Consider the following 20,820-nt stretch of genomic DNA (forward strand, 5'->3'; position numbering starts at 1 on the left):
AAAAAAAAAAAAAAAAAAAAAAAAAAAAAAAAAAAAAAAAAAAAAAAAAAAAAAAAAAAAAAAAAAAAAAAAAAAAAAAAAAAAAAAAAAAAAAAAAAAAAAAAAAAAAAAAAAAAAAAAAAAAAAAAAAAAAAAAAAAAAAAAAAAAAAAAAAAAAAAAGAGGTATACATCTTGGAATCACCTGAAGCATCCCCACTATTTCTTTTGCTCTCAGGATGAACCATAGGCTGCAGAATCTAGATTTGCTCTTGGCAGCACTTCACCCCTATTTTCAACAGCAACATTGTGTAAAGCAGATACGAATAATAAGAGATTATGGGGAACAAGAGAAATTTGTTAAGATCACCATAGCTCAGTTCCAGTTAGAACTGCTTTTCCAGACACAGTATTGGGGCTGCTGTGCTTTCGAAGAAGAAACATTTCTCTGCAACTTAGCTCATGCTTCAAACTCTTTCTGCTATATATTGACATGCTTGATGGGGCCTTACAGCCAGGGATGACCAGACTTGGTTCCATCTGGTAATGACAGCATTGGTAGCATTAAGAGCCAGACCATGTGTGTGCGCAGAAAAAAGTTGGAAAAGAGGACTGTGTATCATTAAAGATTGATTAAAATATAAATATCCATTTAGGTCAAGCAAGATGTGGTGTGGAAATGAGAGTAGAACTCAGATTTCCATGGGTTTGCACCTTCAACAGTTTGTCCTTCTGTGTGTTACAGAAACATTCTGTGTCTTTGGTCATAAAGAATAAAACTTTTCTTTGTCTCCTGAAGGGATCTGTAGATGTAAGACTACTTTTTTTTGGAGGTTTTAGATAAAAACTACATGATGATTGTTGTCCAATTTCCCTTATTTAAGGTGGGAAAATTTATTTGCCTGCCTAGCATGGATCTGGAGAGAATTAAATTCACTGATAACTCATTGAACTTGTTCTGATAATCATGTAGTGAAGTGTCCTGATCATGTTAAAGAAAGAAAAAAATAAATTTAATAATTGTCCTTTGTCCAAATGAATGTTAAATAGTGTCTGTAGGTTTTTTAAAATACATAGATTTCCAAAATGATGAGCTTTGCTCACAGAATAAAGAAGAGGGAAAAAAAAATCCAACAGAAATAAATCTAAACTCTAATGCTGAAAGATATTCAAACGCTGGATTTGTAATCACAGGATAAATAGGTAAACAATATGATCTGAACAAAATTTTTTCAGCTATTCAGTGTAACATCTTCATACTGTCGTCATTTTGAGCATGTTTGGGAATATTTTGAGTTTTCATATTGTAACTCATCGAGTAGAATTTGTTTTGTGAATTGTTCTGTTTTGAATTCTTTTTCATACTGCACCGTTCCTGTAAGTTGTTGTCTGTGGTACAAGGACAGCTTTTTTTTTTAACATCAAAAAATTATTAGCTTGATGTATATGCATAATTGTTCTTGACTAATGCTGTTCAGTGCCTGAGAAAAGTGATGGGTGGATGAAGTGTCTGCATAATTAACCAGTTGTCTGGAGGTGATTATCCAGAAGTTGCTCAATTTATCTCAGTTTGGGTCCCCTACACTGGGTGTTTGTACAGTACATCTTACAGGGTTATGGAAAAATGGGTGAAATTAATCTGAGGTCTTTCATAGACCAGCATTTAATCTCTCGTCAAGGATCTCTAATAGGTCTCTTCCTTATCCCCAAGGGATTGGAGGGTGAAGTATGCACATAATTGACCAGTTTTCTGGACACAATCATCAAGTTGCATATTTTATTTCATTTCAGGGCCCTCTGAGCTGAGTGCTTATGTAGCACAACTTGCAGGGTTATGGCAAGATTGGTGAAATTAATCTTAAATGTGTTCAATCTAATGTCAAGGATCTTAAGCAATACATGCTCTTTATTATCCTGTGGCAGCATTTTCCAGTTGTACAAATACACTTGGAGGTGTTTGAGATATTTAGATATTAGGAATGGCTGGCACTGGGCTCCATTTTTCACTTTTTCAGTGAAACATGAAAAATATGATAATGTTGCACTCTTGAATTGCATCCTATTATTACTGTCAGAGGTGTGGATGGCTCTTGGAGTGTGACTGTCTTGGCAGGGTCCTGTGATCTTGAGTTTCTCAGTTTCAATCTTGCCTACTTTAGCAGGAGTATATGTTTCACTGAAACATCCTTTTTTCTAGATTAGTTTACAATATTTTAACACTTTGATTTAAATCAAAGTATGTCTGCTGTTTTTGCTAGTTCAGTGTCATGTTCAGATGAATGCTTTATAGTAAAATGGACTGTGCAAGTGTATGAATATGCTGTCTGAAGTTACTGTCTCTATGGAGAAGAGCTTGACTGCAGAACAAAGTCTGATGTCATAGGAGGATGTCACTTTGACTGCCCCATGGTTGTGTAGTGGCCTCTTTAATGTTCATCTTTAGTTCATTTAGTTTAGAATCTGTTACAGTACCCACACTGATGTACTAAGCTAGTCAAAAGCAAAATTTTAGCTTCCAGATGTTTTTGCCTGCCCTTTGCTGCTTTTATGTATTAACTTTCATATTTTGTCATATCTTTTAAATTATTTAAGCCCTTGTGTACTTCAGAATGTCAGTGGGATTGATTGCTGTTATGTAGATGTGCATAACTGCATATGTGTGCATAATTACAAAATAATCATTAGAATAGCAAATAAAGTATAAAAAAATGAGAAAAGTACCCTTCTGATTTGGCACACAACCATTCATCTTTTATATCCATATACTGTTAGTTACCCTCATAAAAAGACTGAAATAACTAGAGTTGAAATGCTACGTTTTTAAAGTCATAGAATAATCATTGCTTTTTTCTTTTTTATTTTTCTTTTTTTTTTGTTCTGACATTTGTTTCTACTTTGAAAGCTAGTAGTTGGAATTTAACTTCATCACTGTCAAAAATTTAACCAATATAGTACACTTTAGGTAGTAGTTGTTATGTTTCCTTATTATTCCACGATCTCGATTCCCTAGGGGAGATCCTGATGGAAACTAGACTGAGACAGTTATTTCATAATAAAGTCATTGACTACAATATGATATAGAAATGGAAGGCATTTTTGATTATTCAGTTTGAAGTCAATTACTTGAATGTAGAGTAAGAAGACTGACGTCTTATCTGTAAAAAAGGAAAATTGGAACCTGCTTGCTACTTTTGGCATAAGGTGAGGGTGGGAGCTACAGTTGACTTTAAATTGTCTAGTTTTGCTGAGTGAAGACAGAGTATGAGATCCACAGCTTTGTATTTAAATTCATTTTAGCCACCCATTTTACTGCTTTTTCTAATTCTAATGTGGACAGAGAAGACTTATTTCAGCATGCCATAGCTGTCATACTGGCTTTCATTGTGAAAGATTACAGTGGCATTTAAGTCTGTTTAATTAAAATCCTACTAACTTATACTATTTCTATTCTTTCTTTTACAATAACTCTGTATACATGCAGAGAACTTTCACATAACATGTTTAAATATCTTTGCAAGTTTACCCTATCCTAACCTTTAAGTTTCTTTGTCATAGAAATATGCACATTGTATTATTCAATTTTATTTTTCATCTTCGGTCTTATGGTTATGATTTTCATGATCTTGTTAACTTGCTAAATCAGATTCCTTCATCTGGCCATCTGGTGCATGGCACTACTGAAGGAGTTTTCAATAAATCTAAATTATTTTTTCCTTGAACTGCTCTGTTAAGATGTGATACAGTGTAGTATGGTTCATCTAACAACCAAAAAATACCTTCCAAGTATGTATTCGTTATATCGTACATCTGAATGGTGAACTTCCTGGGGATTAACCAGACCTTATGAAATTTTCCCTTGACTATTCTGGTCTAAAAATAATTCATTTTATCTTAAAGTATGATCTAATGGAACTGAAGTGTTAACTGTGCCTCAGTAATTCAAAATCACCAAGCTAAACACTAAGAATGAATTCATACCTCTGAACTCTGGATTAAAATAAACCACAGATTTCTCTGTAACATAATCGGCTGATACTGATATAACCTAGAATATCCTTTCAGTTTCCATAGGAACAGATGATAGAATGTTTTGAATCTTGGAATAGCTAAAATGAACGTCTGACTTCAAGATAGTTCACTTTTATTTTTCAGCTTGCAACCTCTGCATGTAATGGCTAAAAATGTGCCTTAAAAAAGAAAGGCGAAATATTGGCATAACACATATTTAAGTGGTTTTAGAAATAATAAAAATAATACTAAAAATAAGAATAAGGTGTTCTTGTGCATAATTCTTTAGGTGTTACCTCTGTGTTTTATTATACACATACAAAAAGTATTTTCAATTCCATAGGAGAAGACAAACCATTAATTATTCCTTTGTGTTAATGGCTCATTAGAAGTTTTCAAAAAAAAAAAATCTGTCTTGTTGGTCATCTCTAAATTTCATCTCCAACCATTGCTTCACCTCACTATGTTACACTGTATAGGTGCATTTTCTCATTGGAATAATTTGTGCAGCACAAGAAACTTCATATAGCCAGAAAGAAATGATCAGGAAAACTTAAACAGAATATATATTTAGGTGACTTTAGCAAAAGATGATTATTGAGGAATGGGCAGATGATTGTTGGAAGAAACATGCTAGCCATAGCAGTACTTGTTCTATTAGGTGTTTGACATAGCTTTAACAGGTCATGTTGCTAAATCAGAGAATGCTTTGAGTGTAAAAACATTAGCAAGATTTAAAAGATACCTCCTTCTTAGAGATGAATGGATACGTAACTCCAATATTGATGTAGAGGGAAAATATGAAGGTCTTGTTAACAAACCATTGGGAGTCTGAATGTCTGTAACCTGAGGCATCGTGAATGCAGAGGGGGAAATGAGAGTGTGTGACTGACTGTTCAGTACTTGGGCACGTTTTATTTGCTATACCTCCAGCGTTTAAGATAGTTGATCTTTAAACATTTTATATATAGAAATCAGGATGGTTATGAAAGAAAAAAAAAATAAATAAAAAAGAAGCAAAACAGGGAAGAAGTAACAAGTTGACTGTGATTCTCTTTTCACTGAAACAGGTTTTCAGTCTGAGAATGGATCTGCACTGTGCTAATATAGTTCAAATAGTAACCTTTCTCTAGTATATTCCAAGTTTATTTTCAACTACCATTAATATAGAAGATGCATGAGAGCTTCAGTTTTTGGAACATATGGGCAACTTTAACAGCAACATTTCGAAAATAGAAGGATTTTTAAATAAAAGTAATATCTAGGGCTTTCCTGCTCAGTATTAGAATATTATTACTGTGAGAAATGTGCAGGGGACCCTGTGTCACATGTTACTTTTTGAATATTGATACATTTTCATTAACGATTCTGGTTTGCAATTTTGCAGCGCCCTCTAGGAAATTCCTCACAAAGTGTGTAGTAGGTGATTTAGGTAGGTATTAGAAAAACCCACTCCACAGGTGGGCAAATTTGGTGCAGTTCTGAATGACAAGAAGTAAACAGGCAGGTTCTTACCACAGTATTTGAGTTTCCAAGTTTCTATGCCTTAACAATTAGGCAACACTGGCCCTTTTTAATAGGCCTTCTTTCATGAAGGTGCATTTTTTTCCCCCCCTTATGAAAGTAACATTTTTTTCTCAAACAAATCTTGGAAACCTCTATTTTCTCACCCAGTAATAGCTGCAACTGTAATTGTTCAAATTATGAAGTACTTTGCAGTTAAACTAGAAAAAGCATTGTGAAATGAGTGTAAATTTTAGTTCTTTAATTTATGTTCAGCAGAAGGTTTCCTGGTGTGGGAGTGAGCACAGGGGGTTTGCTGATTGGGCGTGGAAGAGCCCCTTGCCTTCCATCAGCCACCTTTCCCAGTTAGCAGCTCTTGCTGAGAGCCTTCCCTGCTCTGGGCTGTTCCTTGGCTGTGCAGCACCCTCACCTGCATTTGACTCCACATCCACTTCTGATAAACTCCTGCAATATTCAGGGTCAGTTTTGGTTCTTATAAAGTTGAAGATTATTGTGTACCAGGTACTGAAGTTGTGAAGTGTCCGTTAGTAAAACAAACAAAATGTACAGGTTTTCCTTTTTGTGAGGAGGCAGTATGGGGAGATATTGTGTTACGTTTTAGGGGTATGGTTTTACAATCAAATTTGATTACTTTGAGGTTAGAGAACATTTTTTCCTGTCCTTTGGATTTCTATTTTTTTTTCAAATCATATTAAAACAAAGAACTGATAAGTCAAACAATTATTGTTTCCCAGATTCTCATTGCCTGACTGGCTCTGGGGTGGTGACAATGACAGCAGCTTCCCTCACAGTACCTAGACATGTTCAGCCATCTCCTATCTTGCTTATTCTTCAGCTGGATACAATTACACAAAGGTCTCAGAATGCCTTAAAAGCTTCCAAATTAAGAAGTCCTCTCACACTGGCCATCTTGTTGTATTACCTCTGTTGATTTCCAAGCTGTGACCGCAGCTGAATCCACCACCTGCCATCTGAGAACCCTATATTTGTGTCTGAAATGCTCCTGCAGGCTCCCATGGCCCAGGCGAGCCCAGCAGAACTGGGAACTGCCACCTCCTTTCCTATTAGTGCCCCCTGGACCTCACTGGAGGAGGGGTTGGCTCAGAGGTTTGGGTTACTTGGCCAGGGGAGTGATGTTTCTGGTTGGTCATCAGTTAGCATTCCTGGCTATTAATTGTGCACCTGCTGGACACATGTTCACAGAGTAGTCTGCAAAGCAGACAGCCCCACTGAGATGTTGTCAGCAGCAAATGGAGCATGAAACAGCCTTCCCTTTTCCCTTCCCTCAGTGGCAGGTTGCACACTGTGGTGTAAGGAATTCGTAATTAGTTGATATGAGGCATTTTAAGCAAATATTGAAAATAGAAGAAAGCAGGAGACTGCATTTTGAGGAGGGACCTGCTTGGATAGACACATGCATATTTAATCAGTCTTCAATAATTCATATAATAATAACAACGTGATGCATATGGTAATACAAGTGTTTAGTAATGGTTTTGGCTGAAATTTTAATACCTAATTGGGAGTTGTTGCCTTTTATTTTATACCTTAAAATTCTTTGGGAAAAGGTAGAATTAGCTTAAGTAAATTACTTAATATTACTGCATGTATGTGTATTACACATATTGAACTGAAAAGAATTAATTCGTGAAAGTCATTGTTTTTCTTAACTAAAAACTGTATCTGATTTTGTACAATATTTTTGTGCCATGACCTCTTTCAGTGCCTTTCCCAGAGATTCCATCACCATCTAAACTGTCATTGTTTCCTTTTCTAGTTTTCTTCTGACAAGGTACTGATTTATATTTGCTAGTCTGAATTTTTTTTTTAAAGATAGCTGCAACAAATAGCATAAAATGCTGATTTATGTTATAAAACCAGCAAAAAATGGGGAGATGGTATTGGTGCTCAATTTTCTAGTTTTTATAATAGCTTATACATTTGTGATACTTTATTAAAATGGTGAAGTTAAAGTTGTTTCTTTCCTTTTTAACTTCAGCCATTTTTATAATGCCGTAAAATTCCTCAAGTTTTCATTAAATGGACTTTGGAGAACTTTGATAGCATCTCTTTTTCAAGCTCTTTAATCAAGTGTGGTATTTCTTTGTGTACAATAAGGTGAAGATTGTTTGAGCAATTACTTGAATAATCAGTAATTTACATCCTGAGGCAGGTCCAGCATTTCTGCTGTGTAAACATGTTGCAATTGCAGAAGAAAGGAAAGCATAGTTGTCTTTGGAGACATCTCACGCCAGAAATCCAAATATGCAGATTTTTGCAGGTCCACCCAATTCATTTTCAGAGCCGTAGTTTTGCCCCACTTTGACTTTTCTGGAGTGAAAGGCTTTTATAAGTCAGGAGGGAGCAATTAAATTTCCCAGTGAATACTGTTGGGAAAACAGGACTACTTGGGAAATACCTGAGCACACATTTTTAGAAGCCCACATTTTAGGGAGGATCTCTTCAGGGTAATAGAGATAGCACAGTACCAAAAATAGTCATGACAGTGTTTTATCTAATCTAGCCAGAATTAGTTCATGCCAGAATATATCCCTTGTACTCTGCTTGCTGAACCATGCTGAGATGTGCATGACTGTTGCTGCCTCAGCTAGTCTTATGGAACTTAAGTGAGTGCCTGTGCCACAAAGTCAGATGGGGCAGTATGTTGATGTTTTCTTTCTTTTCTCTTTCATCACCAAGCATACACGTAACCAATTCTTGGGTGCTGATACATATCCCTCTCCAGAGCTCAGGTGGTGCTCCTTTGTGCAACTCTTCCTCTCCAGGAGTGGGGAAGAAGGGAAACTGGAGGGTGAACTCCATTCAGTCTTTCCCTTTCCCTCCTCCAGCACTGTATATGAGCAAAGCTGAAATGTATATGCATTTGGGGAGGAATGTGTGCTGGAGTGGGAGTTACCAGCAAGGAGGATGGGAGGGTGCCATATGTTCTCCTGCGCTGCAGGTTTTACTCTTCCCTGGAGATTTGTTCTAAAAACCTGCTGATTTCTTGTCCAAAAAATGTAGTTTTTGTGCTGTACTTGATCAGCATTGTAGAATATTTGTCTGTTACTGCTTAGTGTTCCAATCCTTGTATTTTTTGGGATGTAAGCTCTGACTTATTTGAGAAAAGGCTAAGTCACCTTGTTCTTTGTTATTAATGTTAGGTGAAGGATTTTCCTGAATTCAGATCTAGGCCAGTATTTATTTATTATTGCTATTGGGTTCTTTATGTACTGCATATTAAAAACCATGTTCCTCAAGCATGTATGTAGCTCTCAATATTGGTATGACAATGTAACTCTGTTGCTTTTTGCTGCAGGGTTTGTTTTTTTTTTCTGCCTAAGGAGATGTTAATACATGAGGCCTTTTTCATTCTGTCTTTCTACTTGACTCTTGTTTTATCCCCTTTTAAAATGCTAACTAGGAATCTGAATTTCAAAATTCTCTGCAAATAAATATAAGCAACCTTTTCACAGACTGAAGATTTTATCAGTTGCTGTGTTGCTACAGCTTATTCTTCTATACATTTGGGAAATTCACTCCCCTTAATTTAGCATCAGCCCTCCCACCATACCTAAGAATTAAATTTAATCTACCTCATGATCAAGGATATTTTTCTTCTTAATAGCAAATAGCATTCCTCATGGAGACTCTGCCCATGTTTTCATGTATGGTGCAGTGGGAAAGCATCACTGTGTTACTTCAGTGCAGGCTACAAAAAACCCCATAGAATTAATAAATTCAGGGAGTTCTAGAGTGAGCTAAGAAATCTTGTGCTGGTGTAGTCTGACCTGTATAGTGCTGGACACAGACTTAAATTCATTAGATGTTGAGCTGTAAGATGTGAAGAATAAAAAATGTTATGAGCTGCAAATTACATTCTAAAGCAGGAGATTTGATAACTAGTTAACTTTTACTGGACTAAGCAGTATTGAATTTATTTATTTTTATTTATTTTAAAATAAATTGTATAGCCTACTATAAAGTAGTCTTTCTGAGGTGGTTGTCACAGCAAAACTGGTGACAAAAATAAATTGAATCATTGAAATAATGGCCTGGCATGTAAACATCTGAAAATTGATCCCATGCATATTATTTTAAAATGCACATTTATTAATAGTGAGTCTGTATTTATACTTTATGTTCTCTACTCAGTTTAGAATTCTTACAATTTTATAGATTATCTTTTGGATTTTCTCTTCACAAAAGGTAAGTTTTATCTTAATTCTAAGACAAGTGATAAGAATTTTTAAAAAATGTTAGGTTGTTGGCTTCAACTAAAAAATAGGTCTTACATTAGTTTTTTTTTAATCCGTAACTGAATTCATTTTCCTTACACTGAAAGTGCCTCATACTTTATGCCTTAATAGTTGTATGTGGAAGAGGGAACTTAATCCTACACCTTGATACGTATAATTACATATAATTTCTCTTGCACACTAAACTTTTCCTGTGAAAACCATTTCCATTGCATTTGTATACAATTTTTATGAGCAAGTGAGTAATTCCCTTTTTTTCTTGAAAATTATATTAGTAAATAAAGTGTGCCCCAGGTAAAAGTAGTAAATGTTCTGAAACAGTGCTGAGTTTTTCACACATAGTACTATTATGTATTCCAATTTCTGTAAGGGGTGTTTGCATCTTTATTGTCCGTACCACACTGTGGCCTTGTTTATATTTCACAGTAGTTAAGTTCACAGTTTATGTATCATTGAAACAAGGGAAAATACCAGGGGGATAGCAGCTGAATTTTAATAATGGATGAGGAATTGAATTGTAGTACAGTAGTTTTCCTAAAGCTCTTTTAGTTAAGGATGTCTGTCAACAGTACTTTTGAATATTTTATATGTACTGAAGTTTGGCAAAGCTGGTAACACTAGTCATCATTTTTTAGTGTCCACTTCTACCTCTAGGTTTGTGGGATTTCTGGAATGGGGGAGGAGCTGGGCTGAATTAAAGTTAAGGTTGTAATTATTGTCCTCATCTTATGCATTAGGCCCAGGTTGTTCCCTGATGTCAACTAACACATCTCTTCTGTAGACAAAAACTGTTGTGCAGGTTCCTCCAAGTGGAGGTTTTGACACAGAATTCATGGAAGCCTTTCAGACAGTGTGACTGTACATATGTACTAAGAATATTATTTTGTGAGAATTTATTGAATTTTATCTCTGAGGATCATTATTGTGTTTGTCTTCAAGTCCCAGGGAATTTTCACACAAACTAGTGTAAGTGTGTATTACACACCATAAAGAACCCTTCCAACCCAAACTGTTCTATGATACCATTTGTACAGCATCCAGTTATGCAGCAGCATCACTTGTGAACTCAGACTGGAAGCACTAGGCACAGTGTCACAGGCAGCCAGTGATGCTGAGAGGATAAAATTACAGACCAGCGTTACAAGCACTGTATTAATGTTTTTAATGAAAGACAGAGGTATTTTTTTCTTTTGAAAATATGTGCCCCTAAACCAGAGACACTTCATACTTATTATGAGTGGAATTCATATTCCATGTGCCTTAATATGACATTTCAGTTTGTGCAGGCTACGGTGTCTTTGCTTTGTGAATTCTAAGCCTGGCCACCTATATAAATCATGTGCCATGATGGTCTGTCATCTCTGGCAATTTTAATAGTCCTGTCAACTCTGCTACATTTTTTAGATCCATGAGAATGTTGAATAGCACCAGAGTTAGGACAGACAGTGAGAGACAGAGGTGTTCAAGTGTTGTACCCTTTCAGTTTTGAAGTGAGTCATATAAATACTGTTTCAGTAGAGTTATCCCACCCTATTCTTTATGTCCACATTATGGCAGTTCAATCTATACCGTGTTTGCTTGGCTTAACTAAGAAAGAGTCACTTAAAATAGTCTCAGCCTTACTTCAAATCAAAACATATTACATCTTCTATTCAAAGGTACGTTTCTCTGTCACAGAAATAAATTACTTCGGTTTGGCATGAGTTGTTTCTGACAAAGCCATTTTGGCTATTATTTAGCACCATATTAAAATTTCCTTGTGCATATCAAAAGGTAATTTAACTGTGCAGTCAAATGTAAATAAGTTATTACTTTGTAGCAATAAGAGTTACAATATTACTGTGCTGTGATAGTGCAGTTTTGAAGAACAGAAACGTATGAGATGCTAATTTCAGAATACCTCCAGTATTAATGACTTTGTTATATGAGAGCTTTAAACTTCTTAATGTATTGTTTGGGTTTCAACTAAAGTTTTTGGGAATTCGCTCAAGTAGGTTGGCAATTAAGGTGCTTTCTGGAGGTAATTAGTGGAGCATACTGTAATTAATGAACTTGCAATCACAAAATGTAGATGTGTTCTTAGTACAACTTGGATAATGAAAACATTTACTACCTATATCATTCATGGAAAACAATAGTACTCCTTAATATAATTTGCAATGAATCAGTGAACTCTTTTTCTCCTTCTTCAGCCCCCACTGCTGGCAGTTATTTTAAGATGAGAATTAACACTTATGTATATACAGCTCCTGTAAATTAGATGGATTAAAGAAAGCACATTTTTGACAGTGCTGAAGCTGAAGTACCTTTTGTAAGGTGGGCTACACATCAGCTGTAAATGTGTAGCACAATTCTTCTATAATAAAGTGTTTATGAAAAGCCTGGGTCACTTGCTGGCTAGAAAGCACATTTTTCTGCTTGTTCTAGTCTTTTACTTCTCTTTGTAGCTGTACATACCCATTTAAGAAGTGGGAACAGACATTTTTGTGAGCTACTGTAGTTGTTTCTCTGACACCCAAGTGAGATGATAAAATGAAACTCGCATCATCTACTCTGAAACTTTTTTAAAAAATTCACATAATTAAAGGCAGTTTCTGACCAGCTCTTGGATGTGGAAGTGTGGGCATTCTGAAAGTGTTTCACATTACTTCTCATTCTCTCCCCTCCCCAGATGCTGGAGAAAATACATCTACTTTGAAAAAAAATAAAACCAAAACCCAACAAAAAACCACAAAGGGATGTAGAAGACATTAATGTAATGATGTAAATTTGGAATATGGCCAAATTCAGAATACTCTTAACTGTGCTCATTCTGTCTCAGTAATAGGATTTAGAAGAATTTTGGAAAAGAGCACAAGAAAGTTTAGGAATATAAAGCCACTGTCACAAGAATAATATTTGAAGTATTGAGGTTATTTAGTTTATCAGGCAAATAAGTTGGACAAATAACATATGTATAAGCATGTAAAACAGTGACTGCTACAGAGAAGAGAAAGTGGAATCTGTTAGATCTCTACAACATTTCTGAAAAAAGGCACAACAGTAAAAAAATTGATTTGTTAAGTATTAACATCAGTACTTATGAAGATGCTAATACAGAACGCCTTTGAAATAGTGACATTTAAAATGTATATTTCAAGAATTTTAATGTGTGTCATTTATGGACAGAATTTCCATTTAAAATCTGAAAAATCTCTGAAGAGGTCTCTGTATCTCAGAAAAGGTGCAGGTATCTACCTCTCTTAAGAAAGGTGAAGCTTGGTTCCTTTTAGTTTTCAACATTAATTCACTCTCAAGTGAATTAGTCAAGTAAATGGAAAATCACTGGTGTATTGTAGAAGCTTGACAATACATTTGTGTCATGAGGAGCTTTGGTTAATCATTTTACAGTTATATTTAAAAATAAAGTACACAGTCATAATACTAATTTGCTCTGCTTCCTCAGTAAGCCTAGAGAACTCAAAAAAAAAATGCAAAAAGAGAGTAGCCAAAATTGCATTACCATTGTTTTTGTAATAAAAAAGGAAAAATTGTTAACCACTAGTAATTTCTTTGCTTAGGAGAATATTAGACTGCAGGTGCCTGCATTTAGGAAGGAGGACATGCTAGGATGTGTTTTACCTCTTGAAAACAGCAAAGTACTGAAAGATCCAAGTGGTATTATTGTGGTAAGGTGTTCATGTGGAAATGTTCTTGTATATTTTGCGATTTACTTTTTTTCAAGGATATCTTCAACAGCATTTCAGTGCTTATTACCTGTTTCACAGGCATTGATGACCTTTACAATGACGTGAAGGCATATTTATATAGGACAGTTGGCTAGGCTGGAGAAAAAGAATGGATTTTTATCAGGAGGTTATAAAGTTCTGCTTTACTAACTTCTTACACAATTTACTAAGTAAGATACCAATATTTTAACATTAAAACCTTTAAAATTAAAACTCGTCATGCTTTAATATGTCCATAATGCAAGACTTGGCTGGAATACATGTTGTGAAGAGGTCGGTGAAACATTAGTTTTGATTGTAGTTTAAGTGTGCAGTGGTTACAGTTTAACTAAGTAATGCAGTAATTTTGTTATATTGTTCAGTTAGGTTCCCTTTCCTATTTAGCTGTCATTATGGACCCATATATATAGAAAAGTTCTTGAGTTCTCAACTTTGTATCTTCTACTCAAATTTTTTCATGAAAAATAAGCATTAAAAGACACTTTAACTCATATATATATATATATAAAATTCATCCTTGGTTTCTCACTGCTGCAAGTTAACCTCATTGCAGTTTACAACTTCCTCATGAAGGGAAGAAGAGGAACAGGCACTGATCTCTTCTCTGTGGTCATCGGTGTCAGGACCTGAGGAAATGGCCTGGAGTTGTGTCAGGGGAGGTTTAGGTTGAATATTAGAAAGAGGTTCTTCACCCAGAGGGTAATTGGGCACTGGAACAGGCTCCCCGGGAAAGTGGTCACAGCACCAAGCCTGACAGAGTTCAAGAAGGGTTTGGATGAGACTCTCAGGCACATGGTGTGACTCTTGGGGGTGGTCCTGTGCAGGGCTCAGGGCTGGACTCAGTGATCCTTGTGGGTCTCTTCCAACTCTGCATATTCTGTGACGTAAGTGGTGTCACAGTGTTTATCCAAATGACATTGTCACAGGAAACAGCTGTAATTAGCCCAAATGTTCCCCTTTTAGGAATCCATTCAAACTTGATCCTGCCTGTTTGAGTTTATTTTGGTACAAGTCCCTGAAAAAGTCATGCCCTTCTATTACAAAATCTTTTGCCTCTCTTTTTTTGCTTGAAAAAGCAAGCTAAACAGTACCTGAGCATAATTAAGTCTTCTGTCATGCAGATGACCCAAACAAGTAATCTTTTATCACTCAAAGAAAATTATGTAAAGTCCCTGATCTAGAGGTTTTGTAAAAGTGATATCATATTAGGTGTCAGAAAAGTTCCACAAAGTTGAGAAGTGTTGAGGAATTATGAGAAAATTTGTGTAGGGCTAACCTAGGGCTAATTTAGCTTGACCCCAACCGTTTGGAGCTGTGAAGTCAGAAATTTCTGCAAGAATCAAAAGTCTGTATGCTAAACACACAATTTGGTGATTGGTTTTGTTGGGATAGGCTATCTGACGTTGAATGAAGTGTAGGGAAATAGGTATTCCTTTGTCTGTAGCAATATAAGGGAATGGACCTGACTTGAACAAATGCAAAAAAATTTTTTTACGTGAGGTCCAGATGGCTTTTGTACCTTCTTGAGCCCTTTTAAATGCAGTATTAAGACTTAAAACTTATAGTAGAAACAAGGCTGAGCATTGAAAATTATGTTTTCGGGTTTTCTTAATGAAAAACATCCTGTGTTTTAGATATAAATCCATGTTTAAATTACACCTCCTTGGAGAGTCAGCTTAATGCCTGCTGATGAAATTCAACACTCTATTGATACTGGAGCCAATCAAGATCCTTTAGTACAAGAATTGTTCACTCATCATCATCTCTGCTGCGTGAAATGTAATACCTTATACAGTGCAGTTTACCATACTAGATCAGGATTAGGGTTACTCCTTCAGTTCTCATTGCCAATTTGGAGTGGTTGCACAGGACTGTGCAACACTTAGGCCTGGGGAAGAACCTGATGTATTTTAGGATTTATTCTTACATTATCAAATCCTCCTTTGATCCCTTAGAAGGTTAAAGAATATTTTATTGCCCTTGAGATTTTGTATGCAGACAGACACAGGCATTTTCCCTGATGTAATGATTCAACAAGCAAAGTTCAAATGATCAATAAAAACGCATAATTTCTGCAATGCTGCCTTATGTTCTTTGTCAGCAAACAAGGAGAGTGAACAAGGATTCATCACCTCTGTAGAGAAACAGGACAAGTCAATAAGGCAAGTGTAGGATTTTTTTTTTGACTGACATCAGATCATAGGAATCCTTGCCATAGCTTGTCTTAAGTTTGCCAAAAAAAGAGAAGAAATTATAGTCTGTCATTCTAGAATAGTACATTTTTTTTAAGACATTGCAGATTGTGCACTTTGTCTCTTAAAAATAAAACCTTTTTTAAAAAACTTTACATTTCTGTGACTCCCATTCTAAATCACAGGGGTGAACAGAAATGCCAGCACTTCAGTATATTTTGCTAACAGATACCTCTCCAGGGAAGAGGCTCATGAACCAGGATTTAATTCAGAAAACAAAGTAAGTCTGAATTACTATAATCAGTGGATTTTTGTTCAGATTGATGATAAGTGAGCTGATACTTTAGAACTTTAATCTTTGTATCAATGTCTATAAGGATTCTAAGGATCAGATGAGTAAAGAATGAGCAAAATATCTAAAGCCTTCTTAAGTGATGACTGTCCGTTAGGAACAAATAAACATGATATTGTTCCAAACAACAGAGCCATTGCTTCTGTGGTTGTCCTGGGTACATGATGGATGTCACAATTTTTTTTTTCTTCAGGCTTAGGCAATAGATAGAAGGCCTGTGGGAGAGATACCCATTTATAAATCAAAATCTGGATCTAGAATCTATCAAAAGGGTCAGAAAGCGTGCTTTGGATGTCTGGGAAGCTATGGGTGATTCCATAGCATGATTACAGTGTACTACTGACTTCTGTAGGCTAGAGGTTAGAGGGGTGTAGTGTTTATGTAACAAAGAAGCCTTTATCTGCTTATTAATCTTACAACCTGAGAAGTTAAACTGTATGTGGTTGTTTGTTTGGCTCAAAGCTACCTCTGTGTTTCTGCATAGAATGAGATGTTACAAGACAGCTTGCTGTGGAGTGGGAAACATGTTTCCACAGTTCATTTATTTTGCATGTTTTGTATAGCTCGTAGAGCAGTCTTCCCTGTCTTGACCCTCTCCCAGCTTGCTGTCTGAATGTTTTGACTGTGTTTTGGTGTTAAATGATCATTGATAAATGGTTTTCAGTACACTTCTTTTGCTTTAAATATATTCAGAACTTGTCTCAGTTGGTCTGATACTAGACCAACTGGTGCTGGAGTCAGAACTCCTAATCAAATATTTATTATTATTATTATTATTGTAATTGTTAGAAGTTTATGAATATACCACGTATTTCGTCCCCCAAAGAAATAACTGTGCAAAAGCAGTATTCAGTAGCAAACCTTTAATGGACTGTGCTTAACCATGCTGTGTTAATGGGCTGTTTTAAGTTGATTCAACCACTGACAATTTTTGTGTAAAGCTTCCCCTCTAGAATTCTGCCAAAAAATAATAGTGTGAGACAACTTGAAAATACTCTGACTGCTGTATGCCTATAATTTGGCTAGATCCAACTTTGGAGTATTTTGGAGAAATACTCTTAGGCCTTTGAGATTGTTTCTTCCTGGCCAAAAAAAAGCCAGTGTGCCTTGGAGAAGAATATTATTTATGACGTGCTGCAGGCAGAGGATACAGAGTTTTACTGCTCTACCACAGACCTGCACATGGTATGAGGATGTGGGAAGCAAACCAGAGCTGCTTTTTTTTCTGAAAAGCTGCAAGAGAAGATTTGTGGAATACATAGTTTCACGTATATACACACATGAAGGCTGACAAGATCCACTGAAACCATAGTACTCTTTCTCACATTTTGGGCGTTCCCACTGCCGTAGACTTTCACGGAAAACATGTTTTTTGCCTGGCTTTCACAAATATTTCACAGTGCACTGTCTCTAGAATCTAATAGCTTTTGAAGAGATGTTGGTAAGTAAAGAAAGACTTTATAATTAAAAAGTAATCTTGTATTTTCACTTACCTTTAATTTGCCCTGGAATAATTAGGAGTTGTTTTGTACCTGTTAGTTGAGTATTAGAAAAAAATAAAGAGGGTGTAGTAGAGAGTGTAGAGAGTAGTAGAGGCAAGGAAGGTGTCAAAATAGCTGAAGGTATAGTAGAATATAATCTGTGGTTATAATGAATATCTATGGTAGGCTTTTCAGTAGAAAAACGACCAATTTTTATTTCCAAAGATTAAAGCACATAGCTTTTATTTAATTTTGTGGTCTTTATGTTACTTGTCTTAATCTAGCCTTGTAACAAACATCAGTGTGTCATCAGAATAAGTACATGAATTACAGTTATATTTTCTTTGTTTTGCCCTTTTTCTATCAAGCCAAAGAGAGTTGGGCATTCTTTTTACCTTTTCTCAATACATGGCTCATCGTCTTCAGTTTGGCTTTTAGGATGCTGCTGTTTGCCTCCTCCTTCCCAGCTGTTCACTAGAAGATTCAGGACTGAAGCCAATTCCTTTGCTTTCCTACTTTATTACCAAAAATGGCAAAATTTTGCCAATGTTGTCATTTTCCCATTTCAATAATAGATAATAAAGTTGCACATGGGAGTTTTTGCATATCTTCAATTTTTCAAGTGTGGGTGGAATACTATTTCAGGCTCTTACTCTGAAATGCTAAAACATGAAAGACTGTATTATGTTGGTGGGTTTTTTTTTCCATGATAACCAATATTTTTAGCTTATTTCTGATTCATCTGAATCTGAGATAAACTATCAAAGGCACAGATTCAAATGGTCATGTATATGCCCTGGGTTTCCTTGCTCTAAACTCCTTGGGAAGATGAAGTGTTTCAGACACTTGCTATGTAGAGAAGAGGGGGCAAACCTCCCCCAACTTCTGCAAGCGTATGTTTTTCCTTTTTTCATTTCGCCAGAGGAGAAATTTTCGTGACATCAGCTGTAATTGAGTTTGATAGGGACTAGTGTGGAGGACAAATTCTATTGAATGTAAGGACATCTAAATGCTCTGTTGTACAGGATATTTTGTTTTTATTGCATTTTTAAATGCTGTATAGCTTTATTAAAAGAATATTTGGGCAAAAATTTTTTAAAAGACAAGTGGAGAACAAAAGCTTGTTCAGAGCCCTATACTATATCTGGGGCCAGATATAGACATTGTGAGGAATTACTCCTGAAAGAGGAACCAGGGTAATTAAAAAGGACTTCAAGGCGCTGGGTTGATTAGTTAATGGGACAGGAGTACAGGTTGTGTTTGCCTCTGTTCCTGCAGTAGCAGGGATGAATGAGGAGAGGAGTAGGAAAACCCATCTTATCAACAGGTGGCTAAAGGATTGGTGCTGCTGGCAGAATTTTTTTATTTTTCAACCATGGGGCCGATTCTATGGTACCCAGCCTGCTTGAGTCAAATGGGCTTCATCTGTCTAGCAAGGGCAAAAGGACTATAGCCCATAAGTTGCTGAAGCTGATCAGGAGGGCTTTGTTCTAGGTTTGAGGGGGAAGGGGTTGAAACCAGGCTCTCTGACATCCTGTTGGGAGCCAGGTTATAGACCACCCAGTCAGGATGATGAGGATGATTATTTTACAAGCAGCTGGCAGATGTCTCAAAATCTCCAGCCCTTGTTCTTGTGGGTGACTTTAACCTGCCAGATGTCTGTTGGAAACTCAAACACAGCAGAGAAGAGGCAGTCTAGGAGATTATCCCAGAGTGAGTAGAGGATAATTTCCTGCCCCAGCTGGTAAATGAGCCTACCGGGTGTAGGGCCCTGCTAGGCCTGCTGTTCACAAACAGAGAGGGGCTGGTGGGAGATGTGGTGGTTGGAGGCTGCCTCGGCCACAGTGACCATGAAATAATAGAGTTTGCAATACTCAGGGATGCAAAGAGAGCCATCAGTAAAACTTCTACCCTGGACTTCCACAGGGAAGATTTTGGCCTACTCAGAAGACTGGTTCAGAGGGTACCTTGGGAAACAGTCCTTGAAAACAAAGGGGTCCAGAGGGATGGACATGCTTCAAGAAGGAAGTCTTGAAGACAGAGGAGCAGACTACCCCAGTGTGCTGAAAGGCTAGCCAGCAGGGAAGACGGCCAGCCTGGTGGAACAGGGAGATTTTGAAGAAGATTAGGGGGAAAAAGACAGCTTCCTGGCTGTGGTAAAAAAGGCTGGCTACTCATAAAGAGTTTAGGAGTATAGTTAGGTCATGTAGAAAGAAAATTAGAGACACAAAGGCACAGTTTGAACTCAATCTAGCCACTTCTGTTAGGGATAACAAGAAATGCTCTACAAATACATCAGTAGCAAAAGGAAGGACAAGGAAAACCTCCATTCTTTGTTGGACATAGGGGAAGACATAGTCCCCAAAGGGTGAGGAAAAGGCTGACCTTTTCCTCAGTTTTCAAGAATAAGACAGGTTGTCCTCAGGACAAGTGGCCTCTGGAGCTGGTAGACAGAGATAGGAAGCTGAATAGTCCCCCTATATTCCAGGAGGAAATAGTGACCTGCTGAGCCACTTGAATCCTCACAAGTCTATGGGACAAGATGGGATCCACCAAAGGGTGATGAGGGAGCTGGCAGAAGAGCTCTCCAAGCCGCTCTCCATCATTTACCAACAATCCTGGCTCTTTGGGGAGGTCCCAGATAATTGGAAGTTGGCGAACATCACGCCAGTCCACAAAAGGGGCTGCAAGGAGGACCTGGGAAACTACAGGCCTGTCAACCTGACCTCAGTGCCTGGCAAGGTTATGGAGCAGATCATCCTGAGTGCAATCAAAGCACCTACAGGATGGACCAGGGATCAGAGCCAGCCAGCACGGGTTTAGGAGGGGCAGGTCCTGTCTGACCAACTTGATCTCCTTTTATGATCAAGTGACCCACCTGGTGGATGAGGGGAAGGCTGTGGATGTGGTCTATCTGGACTTCAGCAAAGCCTTTGATGCTGTTTCCCACAGCATTCTTCTGAAAAAGCTGGCAGCCCATGGCTTAGACAGGGGCACTCTGTGCTGGGTTAAGAACTGGCTGGAGGGCCGGGCCCAGAGAGTGCTGGTGAATGGGACTACATCCAGCTGGTGGCCGGTCACTGGTGATGTCCCCCAGGGGTCAGTGCTGGGCCCAGTCCTTGTACTGTTCCTCCTTTAGTTTAAGGTTATTTCCATTCTTATTAATGAAAATATATGTGACTATCAAACAGTTTTGTTTAAGAAAGACTCTGAATTGTGAGTTACTATAGATTTTAAAGTGAACGGGGAGTAAATCAGTATAATTGTAAGTATGTACATACAATCTCTTACGTAAGATT

General features: G+C 36.9%; 1 protein-coding gene across 1 annotated transcript in view; it reads left to right on the forward strand.

Annotated features, from left to right (window-relative positions):
* COG5 (component of oligomeric golgi complex 5) overlaps positions 1-20,820 on the forward strand; it is a 178,947-nt gene that overhangs the window by 76,879 nt on the left and 81,248 nt on the right. The gene's annotated exons all lie outside the window — the stretch shown is intronic.

The sequence above is a fragment of the Empidonax traillii genome, unplaced genomic scaffold (genome assembly GCF_003031625.1).
Source record: "Empidonax traillii isolate 1590-97213 ecotype Southwest subspecies unplaced genomic scaffold, ASM303162v1 scaffold277:size2070623, whole genome shotgun sequence".
Taxonomy (NCBI): Eukaryota; Metazoa; Chordata; class Aves; order Passeriformes; family Tyrannidae; genus Empidonax; species Empidonax traillii.